Source organism: Oryctolagus cuniculus, chromosome 3, assembly GCF_051225735.1.
Source record: "Oryctolagus cuniculus isolate XC-2025 breed Fujian yellow rabbit chromosome 3, ASM5122573v1, whole genome shotgun sequence".
Taxonomy (NCBI): Eukaryota; Metazoa; Chordata; class Mammalia; order Lagomorpha; family Leporidae; genus Oryctolagus; species Oryctolagus cuniculus.
The window spans coordinates 180,991,317-181,019,175 of NC_142869.1; the positions used below are offsets into that span (position 1 = coordinate 180,991,317).

Here is a 27,859-nt window from a genome sequence, read left to right on the forward strand (position 1 = left end):
TCATTTCCTGAGCTGGTGCAGGCTGAGTTTGTGTTCAAAGGAAAGTGAACTTTGAGCACTGTGGATTGGCTGCTGGCACAGAAATACAGGGCCGAGTCCCCCAGGTCAGTGGACTGGATCTCCACGCTGCAGGGTGAGTTTGTGGGACATTGAGCTGAAAATCGCTCATTGATCACTTCTGTTTTCTCAATAATTGCTTCATTCTGGAGGTACACCAAAAACTTGAGTTCCTCTTCTGGCTTCTTACGATACCAATAGACATTAATATGTCCTTTTGCAGGGACACAGTCCATCTTTGCTGTCTGTGCCTTTCCCTTGAGCAGATGTCTGGGAGTCTGGGTGACCTGTGTGTCCATGGAGCCTGTGGAGGGAGGAGACAGAAGCTGGAGGAGAAGCCCCTGAGGGAGCCTGGGAGAGCAGCCACAGCAGGCTGAGCAGCCCGTGGGACTGGCATGCGCTGGTGCAGAGCAGGGCCTCACCTGCTCCCCAGAGACACAGGGCCCCCCAGCAGAGCAGACTGAGGCGCATGGTGTGTGCAGGAGGAGAGAAGTGGCAGGGGGCTCTTCCTGCAAGGCTTTCTCCTCCCAGCAGTCACCTCCCTGTGACGTCCTCACTGCCCATGGGCTTCACCCTTGCCCTGCACGTGGGCCACACACATGTCATAGGCTGTGGGAGGGGAGGGTGTGTGTTAGCTGATGAGCACAACTGGTGTGATTCTAGCCCATTTCCTCCTTCATGTGATGAAATCTTTCACTTTTTTGCATTAAAGCCATTTTCATGTCATTTATTTCTTAGCTTTGCAATATTGCTATTTTGTTTCCTTCTTTCCATCTGATGTCATCAGTTATACTGTTGTAGGCAGAGTATACATAGCTTTCAAAATCTCTTTGTGTTGTGGTAAACATCTTTTCCTTTTTAAAAACTTATTTATTGATTTGAAAGTCAGAGTTACAGATAGAGAGGGAGAGACCAAGAGAGATCTTCCATTCATGGGTTCACTCCCAAATGCTCAATAGCCAGGACTGGGCCAGGCCGAAGCGAGGAGTCCAGAGCTTCATCTGTTCTCGCACATGGGTGGCAGGGGTCCCTGCACTTGGGCCATCTTCTGCTGCTTTTCAGAGGTCATTGAAAGAGAGCTGGATCAGAAGTGGAGCAGTTGGCACTCAAACCAGCACTCATATGGGATGCAGGTGTCACAGGTAGAAGCTTGATGTGCTATACCTCAAAGCTGGCCCCTTAAATAAATATCTTTGATGCCCATTTTCTATTAAGTATTGTAATTATGATGCACCAGCCATAGAGTCTGCTACATTTACAAAAATTACATATCAGCTACTTTACATTAAGATTTAAGTATTGGTGGCTGTTGCTGTGGTGTAGCAGGTAAAGCTGTTTTCCGTGGTGCTGGCATCCGATACAGGTGCCATTTCTACTGAATCCAGAAACTCTGATAAGGGATGCAGGTATGCTTAACTACTAGCTAACCATCTTCTTAAATGAACTGATTTTTTAGTACATTTTATGTTTACAGCAAAATTGAGCAGAAATGGCAGAGTCCCCAAATTCCCTGTGCTACCCAAAGCATAGCCTCTCCCAGCTGGACTCCAGTGTTGTCAGACAGCAGACCTGATGGATGTGGGTCACAGGAGAAGTAGAGACTGCACGGACTGGGCCAGAAGAGCAGGTGCGCCCAGATTCTTCACTCTGTGTCACATATTTGAAATGCAGAACACGTACTTTAATTTTTAATCCATAGTTTTGTTTTTAGAAACAAAGCATGTCTCATCTTAATGTCCACCTAGCAGGGGTTTCACAGCATATCAGAAATGCTTGGATGCACATATTTTACTGTTGAGCACAAGCGTACTAGCACATAGGGGGTTCAGGAGGGAAATGGGACTGACATTGTGAGTTCTCGTGAGGTTGCTGACCATCACTGACTTCTGAGTAACACCAAGACATTTAAAGACTGAATCTGAAACTGAGGTGAAAACTTAGAACAATGTATGTTAGTAAGCAAATTCCTCATGATTGTTTAAAAAGTACATTCATGATAATTTTATTCAAACACACTTGGGAAAAAGTAGGCAAAAATAGCAATGTATATGCAGCACACAATCATAAAACTATGAAGCAATATTGAAAGGAAAGTAACAAAGAACACTAACTTCCATTAACTCTACACCAATGCACCTTGGAGACAGCTGCATGTGGCTCAAGTACTCTGCCACCCATGTTTAATATCCAGTGTTAGGCCAGCACCTTGGCTCACTAGGCTAATCCTCTGCCTTGGCGGCGCTGGCACCCGGGTTCCAGTCCTGGTCGGGGCACCGGATTCTGTCCCGGTTGCCCCTCTTCCAGTCCAGCTCTCTGCTATGGCCCGAGAGTGCGGTGGAGGATGGCCAGAGTGCTCGGGCCCTGCACCCCATGGGAGACCAGGATAAGTACCTGGCTCCTGCCATCGGATCAGCGCGGTGCGCCGGCCGCGGTGCGCCGGCCGCGGCGGCCATTGGAGGGTGATCCAACGGCAAAGGAAGACCTTTCTCTCTGTCTCTCTCTCTCTCTCACTGTCCACTCTGCCTGTCCAAAAAAAAAAAATATCCAGTGTGGCCCAGTTCTGGCTGTTGTGACCAACTGGGGAGTGACCTGGCAGATGGCACGCTCTCTCTCTCTCAATTGATCTTCTAAATAAGTAAACAAATAAACAAATCTTTTTTTCAAAATCCAAAGGCCTCAGAAAAGACACACAGAGGAACTTTTGCTATAATCTGTAACTGTCATGGTAATCACGAGTATACAGTTTTTTCAAATCTCATTGAAATGTACACTTGAGGTAGGTGCATTTTACTTCATCGATTTTATGAATCAGTAAAGCTGCTTTTACATATTACATGATTGGCATGTTCCTGAGACAGGAGTTGCTGAGAACTTCTGCGAGGTGGAAGGCAGGTATGACAAGCTCAAGTAAGGAAATGGGCTGGATCACAGGTTCAGGGTCCACGTGAAAGACACAGCTGATGTGCTCATCATCCTTACTGCTGAGTGCACAGACTTCCCAGGTGAACAGCACAGAACGATCTACTTTCTAAACATTATTAGAGTCACAGAAGAGTAAGAGAGACAGAGAGAGGTGTCCTGGTGTACTTGCCTGGTATCCTGTGCCCTGGGAACTGTGAACCCCTTGGTTGCCTTATTCCCCATTCTCTGGGTTTCTGCTGCCGTCCTCTATTTTAAACTCCTAACTTCCTACCTAGAACTGTCATTTACATTTTTCCTTCAGACCTATGCTCTTCAATTTCGTTTCTGGTGTTTTCTACCAACCGAATGCACCTCTCATTTCCTGAGCTGGGTGCGGGCTGAGTTTGTGTTCAAAGGAAAGTGAACTTTGAGCACTGTGGATTGGCTGCTGGCACAGAAATACAGGGCCGAGTCCCCCAGGTCAGTGGACTGGATCTCCACGCTGCAGGGTGAGTTTGTGGGACATTGAGCTGAAAATCGCTCATTGATCATTTCTGTTTTCTCATTAATTTCTTCATCCAGGAAGTACACCAAAAACTTGAGTTCCTCTTCTGGCTTCTTACGATACCAATACACATAACTGTGTCCTTTTGCAGGGACACAGTCCATCTTTGCTGTCTGTGCCTTTCCCTTGAGCAGATGTCTGGGAGTCTGGGTGACCTCTGTGTCCATGGAGCCTGTGGAGGGAGGAGACAGAAGCTGGAGGAGAAGCCCCTGAGGGAGCCTGGGAGAGCAGCCACAGCAGGCTGAGCAGCCCGTGGGACTGGCATGCGCTGGTGCAGAGCAGGGCCTCACCTGCTCCCCAGAGACACAGGGCCCCCCAGCAGAGCAGACTGAGGCGCATGGTGTGTGCAGGAGGAGAGAAGTGGCAGGGGGCTCTTCCTGCAAGGCTTTCTCCTCCCAGCAGTCACCTCCCTGTGACGTCCTCACTCCCATGGGCTTCACCCTTGCCCTGCACGTGGCCACACACATGTCATAGGCTGTGGGAGGGGAGGGTGTGCTGTATCTAGTGAAGACAACCGATTTGAATTTTAGCCCACATTCATTTTCTTCTAAGACTCACTCTTTCACTCTTTTTGTAAGAAGTATTTTTAATAAAGTCTTTCTGTAATAAAATCTTTTTAATAATGTTATATATTTATTGGATTTTAACAATGCTATTTTTCCCTCCCCTTCTATCTCAGATAATGAATCATTCAACTCAGTTTGTAGAATGCATGAATTTCAAGATTTAGTAGTGCTAAACTAATTGTTTACTTCCACTTTCTATACACTGCCACCATATGCCCCATACACTGTCACTCCTCCCAAGACATGGTTTACCTTTATAGGGTGCCCATGTTAACTTCCCTTTGCCAACATTTCTTTTTGAAAAGTTATAATTATTCTTTATGTATTCTAGATACCCCACCTTGGTCATCTATATGTGTTATTGAAACCTTTGCAATTTGTGGTTTATGTTTTCACTTTCCTTGTGATGTTTCTCTTGAGTTTCTTAATTTAGTAAACTGTATCATTCTTTTCTTGCAAGTGTGCTTTTTAAATGATTTGTATGAAGTTCTCCCCCATAGCACAAGTTCATGGAGAAACACTCCTCTGTGTGTGTGTGTGTGTGTGTGTGCACATACACATTTTAACCAAAATCTGTAACATTTTGAATCTGCATTTAAGCATTTAATCCATTTTGGCTTAGGCTGTGAGGAAGGGTTTAAATTTATCTTTCCTTGTGTGGGTAATGGCTTGTTCCAGGATAACTTATTGGATACCAAGTTGTCCTCATATATCAGCAATGACAGCTCTACCCTCTGTCAAATTTCTATATATACATGGGCTTGTTTTTCTTCTACCATTACTTCCCAGTGAGCTATTTATTTCTGCCTGTTTCGTTATCCTAAATATTGAAGTAATTTGACAATTGACAGGAGAATTCACCTCATTTTACACTTCTATCTTGCCTGTTCTTTTACTTCATTTCCATTTGTATTTTAGATTTTTTGTCAAATTTCATGGAAACCTATCTTTTGTGGTTTTGATTAATGTCTTCATGACTACACAGATGGTCTTGCAGATGGAAGTCGTCCTCCCTATACCAGAAGGAAAGCACCATTCATATCAAGGGCGAGACATGGTGGTTGGATGAAATCGGACAAAAAGTCCTTGCTAAGATAACCTTTATTCTCCAGGTCTCTCTGTATCCCACCAACTACCTAGTCCCACCCAATTGTGTCTTGTCATGGTTTCTCAAGTCACTGCTTTGTCCAATTCAGGATATAAATATTCAATTTTGACTGCATATTGGGTCTTTGTTCCCTTTGGGGCCCCAGTGTTGTGTGAAATCTTTATTAAATAAATTTGCCTATGAATCTCCTGTTACTCTGCTTAATTCCATTTTTTTTGAAGATTATCTTATTTATTTGAAAGGGAGGGAGGGAGGGAGGGAGGTAGGGAGGGAGAGAGAGAGAGAGAGAGAGAGAGAATCTTCCATCTGCTGGTTCAGATCCAAAAGGCCACAATAGCCCAATAGCCACAGTGTAGCCAGGCTGAAGCTGGAAGCCAAGAACTCGATCTTGGTCTCTCAAATGGCTGGCAGGGCTCTCTCCCAGGGGCATTAGCAGGGGAGGGAACTGGATTGGAAGCAGAGCAGCCGGGGACTCTAACCTATGCTCCAACATGGGATGGCAGCTTGTAAGTGGTGGCTTAACTCATTGGGCCACAATGTCAGCCCCTAATCTGTTTAATTCTAAGGCCCGAGGAGAACACTCAGGCAATAGAGGTATGTTTTTGCCTCCCCTGCTCAGTCCATTATTCACATTGCAGCCACGGTAACATGTGCTTATCTGATTACTACAGGAATAAGACGTTTAAAACCTCAATGGTTTCTACTCAACTTTATGTTCAACCCTGGTTCATTCACCTTGGTTTATAAAGTCTTGACTGGTGTGAAATCTTCCTACCCAGTCTCATCCCACCCCCCGATTTCTGCTCCTGCCATACTGCTGACTTCCTTCCATTCATAGAACACACCAACTTTTGTCTTGACCGCAAAATTTTGCACTGGTTCTTTCCTGTTTCTTAAATGTGCTTCTGTTACTTTCTTTACCCCCAGTCCCACTTAATTAATTCTGGCTCATCTTGGTGTACAGTATCAAGGAATAATATTTAACATTTTTTTCTCCTAACATTTCTTAATAGGATAATAAGCATTAATATATGATTTCAGGGCTGCAGACAGTCAAGGATTTAGTCACAGTTCATCTTTATTAGGTAAAACAAAGAATCTGAACTATCTTTTAAAAATAGTACCAGTAAGTGGATTACAGATAATAGGCACTCACACCTAAGGGGTAAAGCTGCTGCCTGGGAAGCCGAATCCCATGAAGGTACTGGTTTGTGTCCTGGCTGATCTACTTCCTATCCAGCCCGTGATAATGGCCTGGGAAAAGCAGGGGAGGATGGCCAAGTGTTGGAGCCCCTGATACCGCGTGGGAGACCCAGATGAAGCTCCTGGCTCCTGGCTTTGACTTGGCTCAGCCTTTGCTGGGGATGAACCAGTGGATGGAAGATTCTCTCTCTCTCTCTCTCTCTCTCTCTCTCTCTCTGTAATTCTGACTTCAAATAAATAAACACATCTTTAAAACAATAAATAGAATAAAATAAATAGCCACACATAGACAAGTAATGACTGTGTTATGAGCCACAGAACAAGATTAATAAGATCCCATGCATTTCCCGTCTTCTGATACACAGGCAACAGTTTCTCCTCACATAAACCTAGGGTTTGAATCACTGGGTCATGGGATACAGGACTGCTCAGCTATGTGGGAGAATGGAGAGCCATTTCCAAATGGTTTTGTGAACTAAATGGAGTGCCCAGAATGAAATGGGACGGCAGGGCCCTGAGATGGGCCATCGGCTGTGCTGTGAGGAGGCCTGGCAGTCACGTTAGTGCCACCTCTCCCCTCCCAGTTAAGGCACACGGGCTCCAGCCACACAGAGCAAAACTGGATGAAAAGGTCAGCCTGATGTCCCAGGCATGTGATAGGAAGATAAGTCACCACCCAGCGGCTGTCTCCTCCTGTGTATGGGCCACACAGGGATGCGAGTGCATGATGCAGCCCCTTGTAATCTGTGACCTCACTTGACATTTGCCACAAGATGCGCTCTCCTCTTACTACAGAACAACAAGGTGAATCTTAACTAAATTTGTCTCATAGACCTGATTTTCTGCATGTGCTCAGTGAAGAAAGGCATAAAACCTAGGTCCTTACAACAACAACAGAACAGGTGGAGCAGTGTGTTCAGGGGATAACTGACACTGTGTACCTGGGGCTAAGTCCTCCTCTAGCTCTTAGTAAACTCTGTGCATTTTTCAGCTCAACGAGACTGTGTCACTCTGCCCCCACCAGGAACTTATAAGTGCTCCTGTGGATCTGAACTCACACTAACACTTCAGAACTTCCATTTCAACAACAAAATGGATTGAAAAGGATCTGTCATGGTATCTTGCTTCACATTTTCCTGATCACAAGTGAAGCCAAAGTAGCTCTTCAGATGCTTGTCGATCACTATGTTTCTTTATTACGATATCTTACTTTCTTTTGCTCATTTTCTTTTTTTTAAAGGTTTTTTTTTAACTTTTATTTAATGAATATAAATTTCCAAAGTACAATTTATGGATTACAATGGCTTCCCCCCCATACCGTCCCTCCCACCCACAACCCTCCCCTTTCCCACTCCCTCTCCCCTTCCATTCACATCAAGATTCATTTTCGATTATCTTAATATACAGAAGATCAGCTTAGTATACATTAAGTAAGGATTTCAACAGTTTGCTCCCACACAGAAACATAAAGTGAAAAATAATAGATGATTTTTTTTATTTTTTTTATTTTTTATTTTTATTTTTTATTTTTTTTAAACACATATCTAAGATTTATTTAACACATTAATGAGCAAACCAACCAGGTGATTCAAAAATGTTGAAATAAGTGTGCTAAGTAGGAGAAAATTTTCAAATGGCGATGTATAGTGGGCAAGTAAATTCTAATCTTCAAAGCTCTTTTCCTTTGTGTCCTTTCTAGACAAAATTGACAAGTTAACAGGTGTATTACAGAGTGTGGACCTTGATCAAAGTCAATAGGAAATCAAACAAAAATATATGAGGGTAACTTCAAAAATCTGTAAAAAAAATTGTTTGTTTTGCTGCAAAAAAGTTTTGAAACCCATGCATAGATTTTCATAACTCACATTTTAATGAACTTTTTGAAGACCTCTTTTAAGTATGGATTTCAAAAATTTTTGTACCAAAGCTATCTTTTAATTTGGTTTTCTACATTTTGAAGTACCCTTGTATTCCTCTAGAGAACTAATTTTTCTTTTTCTTTTTTTTTTTTTTTTTGTTTTTTGGTTCACTGGTTCTTTTTTTTTTTTAACTTTTATTTAATGCATATAAATTTCCAAAGTACGATTTATGGATTACAATGGCTTCCCCCCCATACCGTCCCTCCCACCCACAACCCTCCCCTTTCCCACTCCCTCTCCCCTTCCATTCACATCAAGATTCATTTTCGATTATCTTAATATACAGAAGATCAGCTTAGTATACATTAAGTATGGATTTCAACAGTTTGCTCCCACACAGAAACATAAAGTGAAAAATAATAGATGATTTTTTTTAAATGATGATGAAATCAGATCAGACCTATTGTCATGTTTAATCCCAGTGAGAGTCAAGTTGGGAGTTGATAATTTTTTTTTTTTTTTTTTACAGAGGATCAGTTTAGTATGCATTAAGTAAGGATTTCAACAGTTTGCACCCCCATAGAAACACAAAGTGAAATATATTGTTTGAGTACTCGTTATAGCATTAAATCTCAATGTACAGCACATTAAGGATAGAGATCCTACATGAGGAGTAAGTGCACAGTGACTCCTGTTGTTGACTTTACCAATTGACACTCCTGTCTATGGCATCAGTAATCTCCCTATGCTCCAGTCATGAGTTTCCAAGGCTATGGAAGCCCTCTGAGTTCTCCGATTCTTATCTTGTTTAGACAAGGTCATAGTCAAAGTGGAGGTTCTCTCCTCCCTTCAGAGAAAGGTACCTCCTTCTTTGATGACCTGTTCTTTCCACTGGGATCTCACTTGCAGAGATCTTTTGCCAGAGTGTCTTGGCTTTCCATGCCTGAAATACTCTCATGAGCTTTTCAGCCAGCTCCGAATTCCTTTAGGGCTGATTCTGAGGCCAGAGTGCTATTTAGGACATCTGCCATTCTATGAGTCTGCTGAGTATCTCACTTCCCATGTTGGATCACTCTCCCCTTTATTTACTCCATCAGTTAGTGTTAGCAGGTACTAGACTTGTCTATGTGCTCCCTTTGACTCCCAGTCCCTTCACCATGACCAACTGTGAACTGAAACTGATCACCTGGAACAGTGAGATGGCATTGGTACATGCCACCTCAATGGGATTGAATTGGAATCCCCTGGTATGCTTCCAACTCCACCACTTGGGGCAAGTCAGCCTGAGCATGTCCCAAATTATACATCTCTTCCCTCTCCCATTCCCACCACCATGTTCAACAGGGATCACATTTCAGTTAATTTTCAACACTTAAGAATAACTGTGCATCAATTACAGATCTAAACCAGTCATATTAAGTAGAACAGATAAAAAAACTACTAAGAGGGATAATGTATTAAGTTGTTCATTAACAGTCAGGGCTATGCTGATCAAGCCACCATTTCCCATAGTGTCCACCTCACTCCAACAGGTTTCCCTCTTGGTGTTCAGTCAGTTGTCACCGATCAGGGAGAACATATGGTATTTGTCCCTTTGGGACTGGCTTATTTCACTCAGCATGATGTGTTCCAGATTCCTCCATTTTGTTGCAAAATGGATGATTTTTTTTAAATGATGATGAAATCAGAGCAGACCTATTGTCATGTTTAATCCCAGTGAGAGTCAAGTTGGGAGTTGATAATTTCTTTCTTTCTTTCTTTTTTTTTTTTTTTACAGAGGATCAGTTTAGTATGCATTAAGTAAAGATTTCAACAGTTTGCACCCCCATAGAAACACAAAGTGAAATATATTGTTTGAGTACTCGTTATAGCATTAAATCTCAATACACAGCACATTAAGGACAGAGATCCTACATGAGGAGTAAGTGCACAGTGACTCCTGTTGTTGACTTTACCAATTGACACTCCTGTCTATGGCATCAGTAATCTCCCTATGCTCCAGGCATGAGTTTCCAAGGCTATGGAAGCCCTCTGAGTTCTCCGATTCTTATCTTGTTTAGACAAGGTCATAGTCAAAGTGGAGGTTCTCTCCTCCCTTCAGAGAAAGGTACCTCCTTCTTTGATGACCCATTCTTTCCACTGGGATCTCACTCACAGAGATCTTTTGCCAGAGTGTCTTGGCTTTCCATGCCTGAAATACTCTCATGGGCTTTTCAGCCAGATCCGAATGGCTTTAGGGCTGATTCTGAGGCCAGAGTGCTATTTAGGACATCTGCCATTCTATGAGTCTGCTGAGTATCTCACTTCCCATGTTGGATCACTCTCCCCTTTATTTATTCTATTGGTTAGTGTTAGCAGGTACTAGACTTGTTTATGTGCTCATTTTCTACTGGGTTAATCCGACGTGTGTTCAGTGTAGTCCTTTGGTGTCTCCTGTGAAGGGCTTTTTCTCAATGACCTACCTTCCTTGCACCACTAATTGCCTTGTATCTTCCAGCAGAAGTTTCTAGTCCAGCCAACTAGCCCTGCGGTCTGAGTCCTTCCGCACAGGTTCTCCGTCTTCTCTTCCTGTGGCACCGTTCACAGCCACCTCCTCTGCAGATGCTCTTGTCTCAGGTGTGGAGAGGGGCTCTTCTGTCCTGTTCCCTACTCTCACCTGCACGTTCATCAGTCAAAGTTCCATGGAAGGCATCATCAAACTCTTTTGTGAGTAGCTCTCTGCCTGGCTGGTCACCATCCTCTCATCTCAGGGGCATAGCATGGCGACAAGATTATGCTGGATAGCTCTGCAGAGCCACACACCAAGGCTGATCACAGAACACGTGGTGATCCGCAGAAGTGTCTTCAGAGCTACCTGGAAGATAAAGGGTAGCTTTATCCAAGAACATATGACAAACACGTGGCAGGGTCAGGGCAGACAGCCGGGATTTATCCCTGTCAGGGATCTTCCGACGGCAGGTGGGCACTTTTCAGGCCCAATTCTGTTCCCCTTCTGCTAGGCATACACTGTACCTCCTCCACACCCCACAGCCAGAATCTCTCCTCTCCTCTCCTCTCCCCTCCTCTCCTCTCCCCTCCTCTCCCCTCCCCTCCTCTCCTCTCCTCTCCCTTCCCCTCCCCTCCCCTCCTCTCCTCTCCCCTCCTCTCCCTTCCCTTCCCTTCCCCTCCCCTACCTTCCCCTCCCTCTCCCCTCCCTTCCCCTCCCCTTCCCTCCCCTCCTCTCCCTCCCCTCCTCTCCTCTCCTCTCCCTTCCCTTCCCCTCCCCTCCTCTCCTCTCCCCTCCTCTCCCTTCCCTTCCCTTCCCCTCCCCTCCTCTCCTCTCCCCTCCTCTCCCTTCCCTTCCCTTCCCCTCCCCTACCTTCCCCTCCTCTCCTCTCCTATCCTCTCCCCTCCTCTCCTCTCCCCTCCTCTCCCCTCCTCTCCCTTCCCCTCCCCTTCCCTCCCCTCCTCTCCCTCCCCCCATCCTCTCCTCTCCCTTCCCTTCTCCTCCTCTCCTCTCCTCTCCCCTCCCCTCCCTTCCCCTCCCCTTCCCTCCCCTCCTCTCCCTCCCCCCATCCTCTCCTCTCCCTTCCCTTCCTCTCCTCTCCTCTCCTCTCCCCTCCCCTCCCCTCCTCTCCCTTCCCCTCCCCTTCCCTTCCCCTCCCTTGCCCTCCCCTCCCCTCCCCTCCCTTCCTCTCCTCTCCTTTCCCCTCCCCTCCCCTCCCTTCCTCTCCTCTCCCTTCCCCTCCCCTCCCCTCCTCTCCCCTTCCCTCCCCTCCCCTTCTCTCCCTTCCCCTCTCCTCTCCCTTCCCCTCTCCTCTCCTCCTCTCTCCTCCCCTCCCCTTCTCTCCCTTCCCCCCCTCCCCTCCTCTCCTTTCCCCTCCCCTCCCCTCCCCTCCTATTCTCTCCTCTCCCCTCCCTTCCCCTCCCCTCCCTTCCTCTCCTCTCCCTTCTCTCCCTATTTCTCCCCTCCCCCCCACCCACACTCAGATGTTTCAATTTGAGAAGCTGTGGTTTCCATCCTCACAGCTCCTTCCACCCAGCTCCCGGGCACTGGTGTGTGGGGAGGAGCCGAGCGGCCACCACAGGTTCTTGCCGAGGTCTCAGATCTCAGCCCAGCGCCGTGTCACTGGCGCCACAGAAGTAGAAGCCGATGTCTTCAGGCTGTGTGTTTGTCACCTCCAGACTTGAATAGGTTGCGTTTGGATGGTTGATGGGAAACTTGGCTTTGGTAAAACCCTGTTCATAGGCAGCGTCGGAGGCCTGATTGGAAGTTGCCATCAGCATGAAGCTCTGTTTCGGCAGCTGACGGTACCAAAACACGGTTACGGCCTGCAGACCCACAGAACGGCACTCGATCCTCACAGAGGCTCCGCTCTGACAGACAGCCCTGCTGGGGTTTTGCAGGACCAGAGCACCGAGCCCAGAGCCTGCAGAAACAGAGGTCAGAGAGCAGGAAGGGGACAACGTGAGCAGGGTCAGACACAGCCTCAGCCTCGCTCCTGCCCCTTCCTCCTGGTTGCTGGAGAATTCCGTCTGCTTAGTGCATGCTTCCTCTCACACCCTAGGGGTTCCTCAGCCCCATCTTCACTGACTGGTGACTCCTACCCTGTACCCCTAGGAAGAAGGGGCACTCCATGTCCTGTGATCAGTGTAAACAATCTATAGTGCCCAGCCAATCCTTCATTCCTGCACACACACACACACACACACACACACGGGCTCCCCGGTGTAACAGGGCTCCTACCAGGCCCCAGAAGCAGCAGAAGCGTTAGCATCTTCAGGGGCGGCCTCACACCGGTAGGACAGCGCACTCCACCTTCCTCTCCCAGTCCCGGGAGTGGGCACCTGATCATAGAACATGCAGGATGCCCTCATCTGCCCCCTGCTGGTGCTCCTCGACATTGATGTGGGATGTGTTCCTCTCCCTGACAGAGGCACGCTTGCTGAAGAAGATCCGAGTCTTCCCCATTCAGCTTACGCGCTCAGACCCAGAACATGGAGATGACACGTGGGAGCGTCTGTGCAGCAGGGCCTGTTCTGGAGACTGAATGACATTCACGTCAGTTTTTTGCTTCTGCGCAGTGTCCAAGGCAATCGCAACAAGACAACTCAGCTCTGTCAGTCACTAGACTTACAGGTTGACATCCCCAGACATGTCAGCAATGCCAGGCCATAGTCACGATGAAGACGTTTCCTCATGTTCTCAAGGAGATGTTGGTCTCATGATAATCCCATTCGTATGTTGATGGACTTAGTTACAAAAATTCTAAAAATGGGGGCTGGCACTGTGGAATAGTGGATAAAGCCACTGCCTGCAGTGCCAGCACCCCATATGGGCACCAGTTCTAGTCCTGGCTGCTCCATGCCGATCCAGCTCTCTGCTATGGCCAAGAAAAGCAGTAGAAGATGGCCCAGGTTCTTGGGCCCCTGTACTCACATGGGAGACCCAGAAGAAGCTCCTGGCTCCTGGCTTCAGATCAGCCCAGCTCTGGCTATTGCAGCCATTTGGGGAGTGAACCAGCAGATGGAAGACCCCTCTCTTTCTACCTCTACATCTGCCTCTCTGTAGCTCTTCCTTTTAAATGAATAAAAATATTTTTAAAAAGTCTAAAAATGTATTTATTTAGCATACATGTTCCTATATAAGTCACTGGGAAGGTTTTGAGGATAATTTAATTCAAGTTATCAAAGTTATTTTACTGTAATGAAGATCAGGTGATGTATTGGCAAATGGAAACATTCTAGTAGGAGTAAAGAATCATTTCTGCTCTGAACATGCTGGGATAATTACTTCAATGGACCAATCTTGGAAATACATAATAATAAAAAAGAGCCAAAAATCTTTTGCAAAATCTTTGTATTTTCATTTTTCTAACAGCCTAATGGTTGTGCTTTCACTTAATGGTTAGTTCTGTTTCTCTAAGGTGTGTAGCTTTAATGCAAACGTTGGGATTAAGATCTAGCCCATGAAATTACATTTGTACTATGGTGCAGTAGTTTCTGTCATAATAGAACAGCCATTGCAGTACATGAATGCCGGTGTTTCTGTAGGAGCACATTTGCATGTTCCTGCGGCTGCATTATCTTTCCCTATTTTTGTGTTGGGCCTCTTTAGATGGGTGCCACTCACACCATAACTACTTTTTCTGGAATGAGAAGGTAAGCAAACTTGCTATACATCACCTCTGTCCATGGCTACCTCGTCTGTCTCAGAGAGTGACTGACATAGAGGTATCAGTGAGCACAGGCTGTGTAGTCACAGTAAGGCACTACCTCGTCTGTCTCAGAGAGTGACTGACATAGAGGTATCAGTGAGCGTGGGCTGTGTAGTCACAGTAAGGCACTACCTCGTCTGTCTCAGAGAGTGACTGACATAGAGGTATCAGTGAGCGTGGGCTGTGTAGTCACAGTAAGGCACTACCTCGTCTGTCTCAGTGACTGACATAGAGGTATCAGTGAGCACAGGCTGTGTAGTCACAGTAAGGCACTACCTCGTCTGTCTCAGAGAGTGACTGACATAGAGGTATCAGTGAGCACAGGCTGTGTAGTCACAGTAAGGCACTACCTCGTCTGTCTCAGAGAGTGACTGACATAGAGGTATCAGTGAGCGTGGGCTGTGTAGTCACAGTAAGGCACCACCTCGTCTGTCTCAGAGAGTGACTGACATAGAGGTATCAGTGAGCACAGGCTGTGTAGTCACAGTAAGGCACTACCTCGTCTGTCTCAGTGACTGACATAGAGGTATCAGTGAGCACAGGCTGTGTAGTCACAGTAAGGCAGTACCTCGTCTGTCTCAGAGAGTGACTGACACAGAGGTATCAGTGAGCACAGGCTGTGTAGTCACAGTAAGGCACCACCTCGTCTGTCTCAGAGAGTGACTGACATAGAGGTATCAGTGAGCACAGGCTGTGTAGTCACAGTAAGGCACTACCTCGTCTGTCTCAGTGACTGACATAGAGGTATCAGTGAGCACAGGCTGTGTAGTCACAGTAAGGCACTACCTCGTCTGTCTCAGTGACTGACATAGAGGTATCAGTGAGCACAGGCTGTGTAGTCACAGTAAGGCACTACCTCGTCTGTCTCAGTGACTGACATAGAGGTATCAGTGAGCACAGGCTGTGTAGTCACAGTAAGGCACTACCTCGTCTGTCTCAGAGAGTGACATAGAGGTATCAGTGAGCACGGGCTGCTTGTTCCCCGTAAGGCACTTGGCTTCAGCCCAGTCTCTGGGCTTTCCTTGCTGCTGTCAGGGACATGAGTTTCAATGACAGCATGGAATCTCATTGTGCCATGTCCTCAGCATGTTTTAGATCCCATTCAGACATGAGTGTCTCTTCCCTTTTCTATTATTTTGGCCTCTGGATGACTATGTGTAAGTCAAGTTCCCACAGAATACATAGGAGAGGAAATCTAAATTCCAGGAGGGAATATGAAGAGATGCTTAGAGCCAAGACTTTGGACAGGGACTCCTGATAGTCTTTGTACTGGGAGACAAAGGGCCACACAGCAGAACACACCAGGGTTCTTCAATACTTTTGAGAATTTTAAAAAGTACTTCAACCAGAAGTGTTACCTATATACAGTGGATGGTTTAGACTGTTACCGTTTATAGATACAGAATTATGTGTTCAAACAAACAAAAAAACTGACTTTTTGTACCCATGGGCTCAACACCTGTGTGTGTAAACAATCATGGTTCAAAAATATTCAGAAAAATACTGCATCTGTACTGAATATGCACAGACTCTCTCATTATTCCCTAAACAATACAGGATATAACTATTTACAAAGCTATTACATCGTGGTAGGTATCATAAACTCCAGATATGACAAGGTATGCAGAAAGTTGTGCATAATATATATGCAAATTACAGCATGACGTACAAGGGTCTTGAGCATTCGTTTGGATATCCTTGGGGAGTTCTGGACTCAATCTTCCATAGCTACAGAGAAACAACTGTAAACACAGTCCCAAGAAATAACACTACTTGTCTTCAGTCAGAGCGTAATGAGGACGAAAGCTACACAGGGCATGGAGATCATGTGGAGAGTTTTACTGACACCTGTCTGCTGATCAGTTGCTCACATGTTTCCGTCCAGCCCTACCATCTCCTGAGTGCCCTAAATATATCCACACCGGCTTCCAGTGTATTTCTGTGCAGATAGCCAACGGAGGTCCACTAGAACTGCAATTCAGTTTTTCTCCATAACTTTATTTCATTCAGTCTTCCAAATTTTCTCCCATGGCCATATTCTGGTGGAGGAAAGTGCTGATATTTTCCTTCTGAAATTACTCTTTGCATTCATAGTGCCTAAGCCTGACTCAGCCTTTCGGTGCTTGCCCATCTGGTGATATCCTGCTCATCGTTCCGGTTTCCTCTCAAAATTCCCTGTCGCGTTGGAGCCCTTCTCGATGTCATCAGACAGAATTGGTTGTGTTATTCCCTATACGCTACTAACACTTCTGATTAAAGCACCCATTTTATGATACTTGATTCCGGTATTTGTCTTCTACCTATCTCCTTCCACACTAGGTTTTTATAATTTTTAGGAAGGGACAATTTTCCATTCATTTTTCCTAGTGGTCAGAAAAGTAGAAAAATAGGTTCTGTATTGTGAACTTAACCTCTCTTCACTCTTCCTTCTGTCTTTGCTTATCTACCTCTCCGTATGTATGTGGCTCTCTCCCTCTATAAATCTATCATTCATCTATTGTCGCTCCCCGTCTTCGTGGAGGAGCAACACAGGACCCTGCGCTGTTCTTTCGTCTGCTCGGCCCTTCCCGGGTTTGCTGCTGGTTCTTCCCGGGTTGGCTACTATCCCTTCCACCTCCGTGGAAGGGCAGTTCCCCCTGGCCACATTCCCCACTTCCGCAGGGGAGCGGCACACCGCCGGCCGGCTTTCTCGGGGGCTGCACGGGTTCCCTTAGATGTTCCCCATAGATGTTCCTGGTGCATGCCGTCTCTCTCCTCCTTTATAGTCCTCCTCCGCCAATCCCAACTCGGCTGCCCACACGCCGAGTACGCTGCTCTCCAATCAGGAGCAAGTCCTACAGTTTATTAGTTGAACTGGAGGCAGCTGTGCGGAAGCTGTTTACTTCTCTCCCAATGCCATGTTGTGGGAGAGCAGATGCATAGAATAAGTCTTAATTTCAGTAACTTAGTCCAGTCCGGATTGCTCCCCACAATCTATATCTCATTTTCAACTTATCTATCTTGATCTATGTCTCTGTCTCCACACGAAGAGACAAAGACAGATAAATAGGTGTGGGCATTGTGGAGTGGTGCTTTGGACCACTGCTAGGACAGCCACATTGCCTATCAGAGTGCCAGTTCAAGTCCCAGCTACTCTACTTCTGATCCAGCTTCCTGCTAGTGTAGCTGGGAGACAGAACATGATGGCCCAATTGCTTGGGTCCCTGCCACCCATGTGAGTGACCCAGATGGAATTCCTGTCTCCTGGCTTCAGTCTGGCCCCATCCTGGCTGTTGTGGGCATTTGGGGAATGCTCCAGTAAATGGAAGATATCTCTCTCCTTCTCCCTCTCTCCTTCTCTCTCTCTGTCACACTATCTTTCAAAGAAATAATTATTTCTTATAAAAATACAGATATATACATTTAAATTATTTATTTAAGTAAGGCAGACTGACAGAGAGAGGAAGGGACAGACAGAAAGAGATCTTCCATCTGCAGGTTTACTTCTCAAATGGCCACAATAGCCAGGGTTAGTCTAGTCTGGATCAGGAACTCCATCCAGGTCTCCTCCACAATTTTCAGGGTCTTAAGGACCTGGCTCACTCTCTTCTGCTTTCCCAGGCACATTAACAGGGAGCTGAATTGGAAGTGGAGAGGTCATGACTCAAACTGGCCCACTGATATGGGATGCAGGCATTGCAAGCAGTGACTTAGCCCACTGCACCACAACAGTGGTCCTAGATACATATCTTTATATCAAGATATACATTATAGAGAGACAGATATAGCTATATAGAGATATATAAGTATATATGATAAATAAATATGAGTGTATATATGTGTAGGGTGTGTATAATTTCTAAACCGACTTTGTGAATGAATGAAGCTTCGCAAGACCCCAACAAAGTTCCATGTCAATCAATTGTAATGATGGCAGCAGCTTCTTTGGATGCTTGATGGTTTGTGAATGGGCATGTTGGGCGAGAAGAGCCACCTGGTGGGGAAACAGGGCTTGTGACACATTTATGCATGGAGAAGAGGGGGCTGTGCTTCACTGTGTTCACACTAGCGGCACAGAGATAGAGAGCCCTCTGGTTCTCGTGGGTCGATGTCACAGCAAGAGTAAAGGATGTCTTCCTCTCATGGAGGGCACTGTAGCCTTCAGCCAGGTCTCCTTTTTGAACATCTTTGACAGTTTGTGAGTAGTAGATGAGTTTCAGTCCCTGCCCTGGGTCCTGTCGGTACCAATACATGACATCGTGATTCAAATTCTGTTCACATTCCAAGGTTACAGCCTGTTTTTCCTTTCTGATCAGGTACTTTGGGATCTGATTGATTCCACCATCTGTGGTTCCTGAGGAAGAAAGAGCAAGACCTGTAAATGCAGCACAGGTACGAAATCAATGCTTCTGTCCTTGGGTAAAGATCTGAGGCTTGGCATGCTTGGAGCAGGAATTTGCTCCCTGAACTCAGGACTCACCTCTTTGAAGGAGACAAAGAATCACCCAACACAGCACCTGGTTGCTCATAGTGCAAAGGGGATCTCCTTATAACGCTTAAGTACTTGTTGGAAGAGAAGCAAGGGCAACTTAGCTCTGGGGCTCCCCCTGGCTTAATTCAGGAGGTGAGATGAACAGTTAGGATACTGGAGTTATTCAAGGCAAGCTCCCTAATGCTGTGGTTGAGCAGACGGGCTAGAGAACCGCGGAGTCACTCACACATCACATCGCATTGCACCTGGGCTGAGAAGGGTTTCCTTTCCACTGTTGTTGGTTTTACCTTTCCAGTTGCTTTAATGCTTTTAAATCTAAAAGTTTATTTAATTGAGAGGCAGACAGATCTCTCACCCACTGGTCACTCTAAAATGCCCACAATGGACAGGCCTGGTCAAGGCCTGACCAAGGCTGGAGACAGGAGCTGAGAGCTCAACCCAACCAGGAGCTGGGAACTCAATGCCAGCGAGAAGCTAGAACCAGAAGCAGAGCCAGGACTTGAACCCAGGCATTCTGATATGGGATGACAGCATCGCAAGTGGTATCCTAGCCACTAGGCCGAATGTCCACCCCAGCCCTCATGCTTCTTTGTTTTACAGGCAGAGTGGACAGTGAGAGAGAGAGACAGATAGAAAGGTCTTCCTTTTGCCACTGGTTCACCCTCCAATGGCCGCCGTGGCAGGTGTGCCGCGCTGATCCGAAGGCAGGAGCCAGGTACTTATCCTGGTCTCCCATGGGGTGCATGGCCCAAGCACTTGGGCCATCCTCCACTGCACTCCCTGGCCACAGCAGAGAGCTGGCCTGGAAGAGGGGCACCCGGGACAGAATCCAGCGTCCCGACCAGGACTAGAACCCGGTGTCCTGGCACCACAAGACGGAGGATTAGCCTATTGAGCCGTGTCACCAGCCAACCCTAATGCTTTGATCCTAGAATAGATACCTGGTGGTGGGAGAACACAGAATTCACCTCAATGACATCAGGTCTCTTGGAGAAAGGGTGACCGTGGTGGTCTGTATCTGAGGAGGCTGTGGGAACACCTGAGCGTGGCAGCCGTTCTAGACCCTCTGTGCATCCATGCTGAGCCTCACCTCCTGCAATCACTGGCTGGCTGGCTGGTGCTACTTGTTCTTGCCATCTTGGTTCTTCTGCTTGTTGCCCTGCCTTTGATGCTGTTCCTGGATTTTCAATTGAGTTTATTCTCCTTGCTCAGCTTTTACTTTATTCTTCATTGCTAGGATAATTTTGTCTTTTTCTTTCATTTCTTTCCTGATTTCAGTCAACTTCTTTTTCCATGTCTCCCAGCACTTGTCATTTCTGCTGTTAGTTTTTGGACTCGTGGTTCTAGGTGGTCATCAATCCTCAGCTACTCTCTTGAATGTATTTAAATCAGTTTGAGGGCCAGCACCATGGCTCACTTGGTTAATCCTCCACCTGCAGCACCGGCATCCCATATGGGTGCCAGGTTCTAGTCCCGGTCAGCTTTCAGGCCAGCTCTTCCAGGCCAGCTCTCTGCTGTGGCCAGGGAGTGCAGTGGAGGATGGCCCAAGTGCTTGGGCCCTGCACCCCATGGGAGACCAGGAGGAAGCACATGGTTCCTGGCTTTGGATCAGCACAGCACTGGTTGTAGCAGCCATTTGGGGAGTGAACCAACGGAAGGAAGACCTTTCTCTCTGTATCTCTCTCTCACTGTCTATAACTCTACCTGTCAAATAAAAATTTAAAAAAATAAAAAAAATCAGTTTGATGTGTAGGCTTATAACTTCTTCTGACTCTTGACTGTGGAGGGAGTCAGGGCAGATTTCCGAGGGAGCACCTCTGTTATGTAGGCTTTACTTTCCTCTTGTTCATTCTTATGTCCTTGGAACATTTAGCAAAACTGTTTGATAGCATTCTTTTCCATCATTCTGGCAAAGTCCAGATGCCTTAGTAAGTGTTGTGTTTTCATGCTGGGGGTGGTTGAGTCTTCTTAGTTTGCGATTTTCTTGTATGTTGTAGGACTCTAAGTTTTCCCCATTCTCTTCTGAACCAATTGCTGGGGGAACTTCTTTCCTTTCTGGCTGTTTTCTCCCTCAGAAATGATACTTTCGGAAGACTGTTCCTGTAAGTCGTGTGCCTCCTGCTATAAGTGAGATGGACCTGGTCTTTTTTCTGGTGCTTTCTCCAGCTCTCCTTGGGACCTTCCCTGCCTTTATCCACCTCACGTCTTCTGGCCAATTTTCTGAGGTTCTGCCTTCCAGGTGGAGTGAGGGAGGGACGGGAATGAGTGAAATAGTTTCAGAAAAGTCAAAAGGCGGAATACGCAGCGGCACAGCATGTTTTATGCTCCGTGCAGTAATGCTGGGCTTAACTTGTTCCTTGTGTATTTCCAGTGATTTTGCATGTGTCTGCCTTTTGATTTTTTTTCTTAAGTTTCTAAATCAAATGTTAGTAATCCTTTCTGTAGGTGCCCAATCTTTACTGAGCAGTGATAATAAAAGGATAATATTGGAAATAATAAAAAATTGAGGGGGTGTGTTCCCAACAAACAATATTTATGGACAAGACATTTCTCCTAAATGCCAGAAGAAAATGTACAACTCCATTTTCACCACCTCTTAAGCATTCTACGGTCCTATAGCAGGAGTTCTTAGTCCTGGCTTCCACACAAACCTGCACAGGCACGAGGCAAGGAGCAAAACAAAGTTTATGCCAGGAAGAACACCAGGCAGTGTGATGTGAGAAGCAAACAGTCTGTGAGTGAGACAAACCTGGATGTGAATCTTATCTCTGTTGCCTCTTGTTGTTTTCCCTTTTCTTCTTTCTTCTAAAAAAATCTTTTAAAATAATTTCAGTTATTTATGGAAAGGCAGAGAGAGCTCCCGTATACTGGTGCACTCCTCAAATGTTTGCCATAGCTGGGTTGGGTCAGACCAAAATCCAGAGCCTGGTGCTCATTCTAGGTCACCCAGGTAAGTGGCAGGAACCCAACTACTTGAGCCCTCACCTGCTGCCTCCCAAGGGTCTGCAGTATCAGGAAGCTGGAATCAGGAGCTGGAGCCAGTATTCAAACCCAGACACTCTGACATGGGATTTGGGCATCCTAACTGGCGTGCTAAGTGCTAGTCCAAATGCCTGCATTTTATCTTTCAAAAGGTTAATAAAAGCAATGAGATAACACGAGGGATAAGCCATATTGTCTCAGGGTGAGAGTGAGGGAAGTATTTCCTTGGCTGATGGTCTTGTCAATCTTGATATACAGCGCGGAGTACAAGCAAGAGAGTTGCTATTGCTCCGTTAGTGTTAGACTTGACAGGTGACGTCCACTTGTTAAAAAGTATCATTTTAGTTTTTGGATGACAGAGTCTCAGCTTCTGAGCAGGGGCTGGGATGTTCCATAATATTTCTTTTCTTTTCTTTTTTTTTTATAGGCAGAGTGGACAGTGAGAGAGAGAGAGACAGAGAGAAAGGTCTTCCTTTGCCGTTGGTTCACTCTCTAATGGCCGCCGCGGCCGGCGCGCTGCGGCCGGCGCACCACGCTGATCCGATGGCAGGAGTCAGGAGCCAGGTGCTTTTCCTGGTCTCCCATGGGGTGCAGGGCCCAAGCACTTGGGCCATCCTCCACTGCACTCCCTGGCCACAGCAGAGAGCTGGCCTGGAAGAGGGGCAACCGGGACAGAATCCGGCGCCCCGACTGGGACTAGAACCCGGTGTGCCGGCGCTGCAGGCAGAGGATTAGCCTAGTGAGCCGCGGCGCCGGCCGGTAATATTTCTATAGGCTGCCCCACTCTCCACCCTCAACCTGCAAAATGCCTTGAAGCTGATTAGCTGCTTAGCCAGGCAGCAGGTCAGCTGTCCCCGCCACTGCTGTTTCCCAGGCAGGGCTGGGGGTGTTCCTGCATGGTGAGGACCTGACTCTGCACTGATGTGGAGGATGAGCTGGCAGAGAAATACAGCGCTGAGTCCTGTGGCTCTGCTGGCTCGATTTGTAGGCTGCTGGGTCCCTCTTTGGGAAATTCAGCAGAAAACCGTTGGGCTGGCATTCCCGAATCATCTATGACCCTTTCTTTCTGGAGGTAAATCATGAACTTTAGATCTTCCTCCAGGTGCTGCCGATACCAGAAAACGTGAGCGTGTCCTTTCGTCGGATTACACGTTAGGGTTACCTCCTCGCCTTGTCCCCTGATCAGGTGTCTTGGGCTCTGAATGGCAGCTTTCATGAGACCTTAGAGGAAAAAATATTGCATGAGGCAGGGTCATAATGGCAAAACAATGAGTTCCTACCGTGAAGCAGTCCAAAGTGAGGTCCAGTGTCTTTGAAGTCTTCCACATCTGTTTAAAATTTCACAGAGATTTCGCTTTTCCTACAGAATACAATTGTTTCTTTCTACATGTCAATACCTTTCCAAAAAGCTCTAGGGAACACAGAGTTCTAAGTGTGTTTGAGAGACACAGTTATCAAGCCAGAGACAAAGCCCCGTGATGCTGATCCGTTAGTTCAAAACTCACCTGTCCGCAGCAGCCACATGAGCACACAGGACAGGAGTCTGGTGCCCATCGCAGAGTCGGGCGCTTTCCAGAGCAGACCAGGGAGCCAGCCCTCACAGCTGCTTCCTGCGAAGGCGAGTCTTCTGTGTGTTCACCGTTTCTAACGGGTTCTGTTCTCTAGAATGGACCTTATGTGTCAGTTGAATGGTTGATCTTGCAATCTTAGCTATTCCCACAACCTGGCTTGGTGTGTATTTGTGGGGGTAGTGTAGTGCAGGGAGTGTTTCGAGGTAATCACGTTCATTAGTAATAGTAATCCTTTTTCATATGTGAAACATAGCTGAACATGTTTTATATGTCCCTTTCCCTTTCCAGTTTTTATTGTCTTTTGTTCATTTATCTTCCTTTCATTTACTCAAATCATCTTTTTTTTTTTTTTTTTTTTTTTTTTTGCTTCTGCTGAATAAAGATTCTGACCAGAGGAGACATCAAGATATACAGATAAGAGACAGGAAAGTGGGCACCAACCTTGAGGGGGGAATGGAGACAGGAAGTGATTTGACATTCTCTCTGCTTCCTTCTTTTCTCCCCTACCTCAGCTCTGCAATGGTTTCAAGCATTTTGAAGGAACTTCATTTTAAGATTTTCATTCACTTTTCTCATCTTTTGTTATTCCATTTGAATTTTTGATGTAAGAACGAACATTATACAAACTATAAATTCACCCTAAGACCTCATGTCCCCTCCCTCTAGTATCTCATCTGCATTATTCTCTGTAATCATGCATGGGATGCCTATGTTTGGGAGATCTTTCCCCTTTTCCGTTTTCTGTTCTTCCTCCTTACACTGTAGCACTGCATACAAATAACTTGAAAGTCTACTTTATTCCAGACATAGTGAAAGAAAGATACAAAGATCGAGATCCAGTCCCACGCCACTAGAATCTACACGCTCCCTGGAAGAAGTAAATGTGTGCATTGTGTGTCTGGGACACTCCATGCTTGACTAAGTCTTGCTCAATTTTTGTCCTCACATAGCAGTGGTTCAAGATCTTATTCCCAGGGGTCCCTGAGGCCTCTCTCAAAGGGTCTCCATCACTCTGCAGAGACCCAGTGGGCCTCCACTTAGGTTCTGCAATCAAAACGCAGGTGTCATCACCGTCCTTCCCCCAGGGAACATTTCAAATCATCCACCAAAGCCACTGATGGAAATGTCCCTCCCTGAACACCTGTGCCTGTCCTGAAGGGGTTTTGTGGGGTGACTCCAGTGTGCTCGTCCTCGGGCTCCTAGAGCATTGTTGGGGTTTATACAGAGCGGGGAGGATGAATGGTCTGCTCATCACCTTTGAGGTGTCACCCAGGGCCCACTACAGCTCTTCCTGTGTGCAACATGGTTTCATCAGCTGCCGGTTACCTGTCTCCCATCTCTCAACAGTGCAACATGGTTCCATCAGCTGCCGGTTACCTGTCTCCCATCTCTCAACAGTGCGACATGGTTCCATCAGCTGCCGGTTACCTGTCTCCCATCTCTCAACAGTGCAACATGGTTCCATCAGCTGCCAGTTACCTGTCTCCCATCTCTCAACAGTGTGACATGGTTCTATCAGCTGCCAGTTACCTGTCTCCCATCTCTCAACAGTGCAACATGGTTCCATCAGCTGCCGGTTACCTGTCTCCCATCTCTCAGGGCTCAGAGTACATTTATGAAGATTGTAAAGTGTGTTATATTTTTATAAGATTGGTTCATTTATCAACAAGGTTGTTACACAATAAATATTAGGCAACACGTGTTCCTATTCACAAGGTTGATTTTGGAAAATATACTCTTTTTTTTCGATGTTTGAATCCTTTTAGGTGGAGGTGCCAGATTTTTCTTTAAAATTGAGGTATAACTCATAAAGTTCACCCTTTGAAAGTGTGTAATTCCTTGCTGTTTTTTGTATTCACAAAGCCATGCAGTCATCGCCACTATCTAATTCCAGAACATTTTCACCACCCCCCGGAAGAAATCATGCCTCACTGAAAGTCACTCCCCATTCAGTCCTCCCCACAGCCCATGTCTACCATGAATCTACTTTCTGTACCTAACTATTTAGATATTCTGGAAATCACACATATACATGTATTTATGTATTAAATGTCCTTTTGTGTGGTTTCTATTGTTAAGCACATTTTTATCCACAGTGCAGCATGTATCACTGCTCTATAGCTTACTCACGACTGATTCCATTTTATGGATACACTGATTTGTGTGAATCCACTCCCAAATTGATGGACATTTCCACTTTTGGGCTAATATGAGCAATGTTGATCTGAGCATGTGTATAAACTTTTATGTAGGCACATGTTTTCAGTTGTCTTGAATACATACCTCAGACTAGAATGGCTGGGCTATGTTCAACTTTTCAGTAAATACCAAACTACACAATGACTATACCACTTTACATTCACACCAGCAATGCACGAGGACCCCAGCGTCTCCTCATTTGTGCAAGCGTGTATTGTTGTCTGCCTCTTCTATTATAGTCTAGTGTGTCTTCAGTGGCATCTCATTATGATTTTTGTTTGTATTTCCCTAATGACCAATGATGCTGCCATTTTTCAGTGCTTTGTGCTATTTCTGGATCCTCTTTTGAAACATGTTTATTCATACCCTTTCCCATTTTTGTGTTCATATTATTGAGTTGTGGGTTTTCTTTGTTTCTTCTGAATACAAATCCCTGTGAGATATATGATTTGGAAATAAATATTCCACTTGGAGGCTATCTCTATCTTTCTTGAAAATGTCAGAGGTTATCTTTATCTTTCTTGGAAGTTTCCCTTGGGGGCCTGTGGTGCAGTGCAGGAGGTAAAGCCAATGTATATGAGGCTGGCAACCCAAATGGGCACTGGCTCAAGTTCTGGCTGCCCCACTTCCAATCCAGTTCCCTACAAGAAGCAGAGGATAACCAAGGGCTTGGGCCCCTGCACCCACGTGGGAGACCCAGACGAAGTTCCTGGCCCAGCTCTGGCCATTTCCGTCATTTAGGGAGTGAATCAGGGGATAGAAAATTCTCTCTCTCTCTGTGTGTGTGTGTGTGTGTATCTTTCTCTCCTTCTTTCCCTCTCTCTGTTCTCTGTATCTCTGCTTTTCAAATAAATAAATACATCTTTTTAAAAAATAAAGTGTGCTTTGAAGCACAAATGCTTTTAGATTTGATGAAGCCCAACTTATCTAGTTTTTTTCTTTGGTTGCCTGTGTTTTGGGTTTCACGTTTAAGAAATCATTGTCTGCCCTGTGAGACAAGTCCCCAGATGGTCTTGTGACTCAGCTCGTCTGCTCTTTCTCTTTTTAGTTCTCAAGAATAACGGTAGGATGTGCTGGGAATGCAACATCTTGAGATAAGGAGCAACTGGCCAGAACCACTTGGATTCTGTTCTTATTTCTCCTGGAACGGGATATTCTGTACATGCTTTCCCCAGAAAAAGCAGCCCTGGGATTTAGGTCCAGAGGCTGGGTGCACTTTCAGAGACCCCCAACTGCAGTGCAACTTAAGACAGATGCAGACAGACTTCCACCCACCCTGGACGGTTTTCCCTAGCCTTGGGGGAAAGCTGTCCGCGAATGGGTTTCTACTTGTCTTGCTGATGAATAGAGTTGCCTTACATTTGTATGCCTGCTCCCTGTTCCTGGACCCATGTAGGTGGCAGAAATGGCAGCCTCAGATGCAGTGGGCTGAAGTGTTCTGTCTCCTATTCCTAGTGACTGGCATGGAGACAACTTTGCTATCCTCCCTGCATCTAGAGGTCTTTTCTGTGACCAGCAGCCAGTGCACAGAGCATCTGCTTTGCATACACAAGGTCCTAGAGACCTACATCTATGTTTTCTTCTAAATATTTTATAGCACTGTCTTACACTTAGGTCTTTGATCAATTTTGAATTAGTTTTGTGTAACATACAAGGTAGGGTTGTAACTTTATCCTTTTGCATAGTAGATACCCAACTTTCCCAGCACTATTTTATTTTAATTTTTAAAAGATTTATTTATTTGCAAGTCAGAGTTACACAGAGAGAAGAGAGGCAGAGAGAGAGAGAGAGGTCTTCCCATCCGATGGTTCACTCCCCAATTGGCTGCAACAGCCAGAACTGCACTGATTAGAAGCCAGGATCCAGGAGCTTCTTCCGGGTCTCCCATGTGGATGCAGGGGCCCAAGGACTTGGGTCATCTTCTACTGCTTTCCCAGGCCACAGCAGAGAGCTGGACAGGAAGTACAGCAGCCGGGTCTCGAACTAGCACCCATATGGAATGCCGGTGCTCAGGCCAGGGTGTTAACCCGCTGCGCCACATGCTGGCCCTGAAATTTTGCAATTTTGATGCAACTGTAATGGGACTTGCACTCAATTTTATTTTTGTATTGTATACTGCTATTGTATAGAAATACATCTGAATTTTTGTCTTGCTCCTGGATAAACTTGCTTATTGGAAC

The 27,859-nt window shown here is 46.0% G+C and overlaps 1 long non-coding RNA gene across 1 annotated transcript; it reads left to right on the forward strand.

Moving 5' to 3' along the window:
- The first annotated feature begins 9 nt into the window (after positions 1-9).
- On the forward strand, positions 10-27,859 carry LOC108175657 (uncharacterized). Its single transcript, XR_011387510.2, has 4 exons — positions 10-133; positions 281-3,467; positions 18,752-18,827; positions 24,828-27,859. It is a non-coding gene; the product is annotated as an uncharacterized LOC108175657 (long non-coding RNA).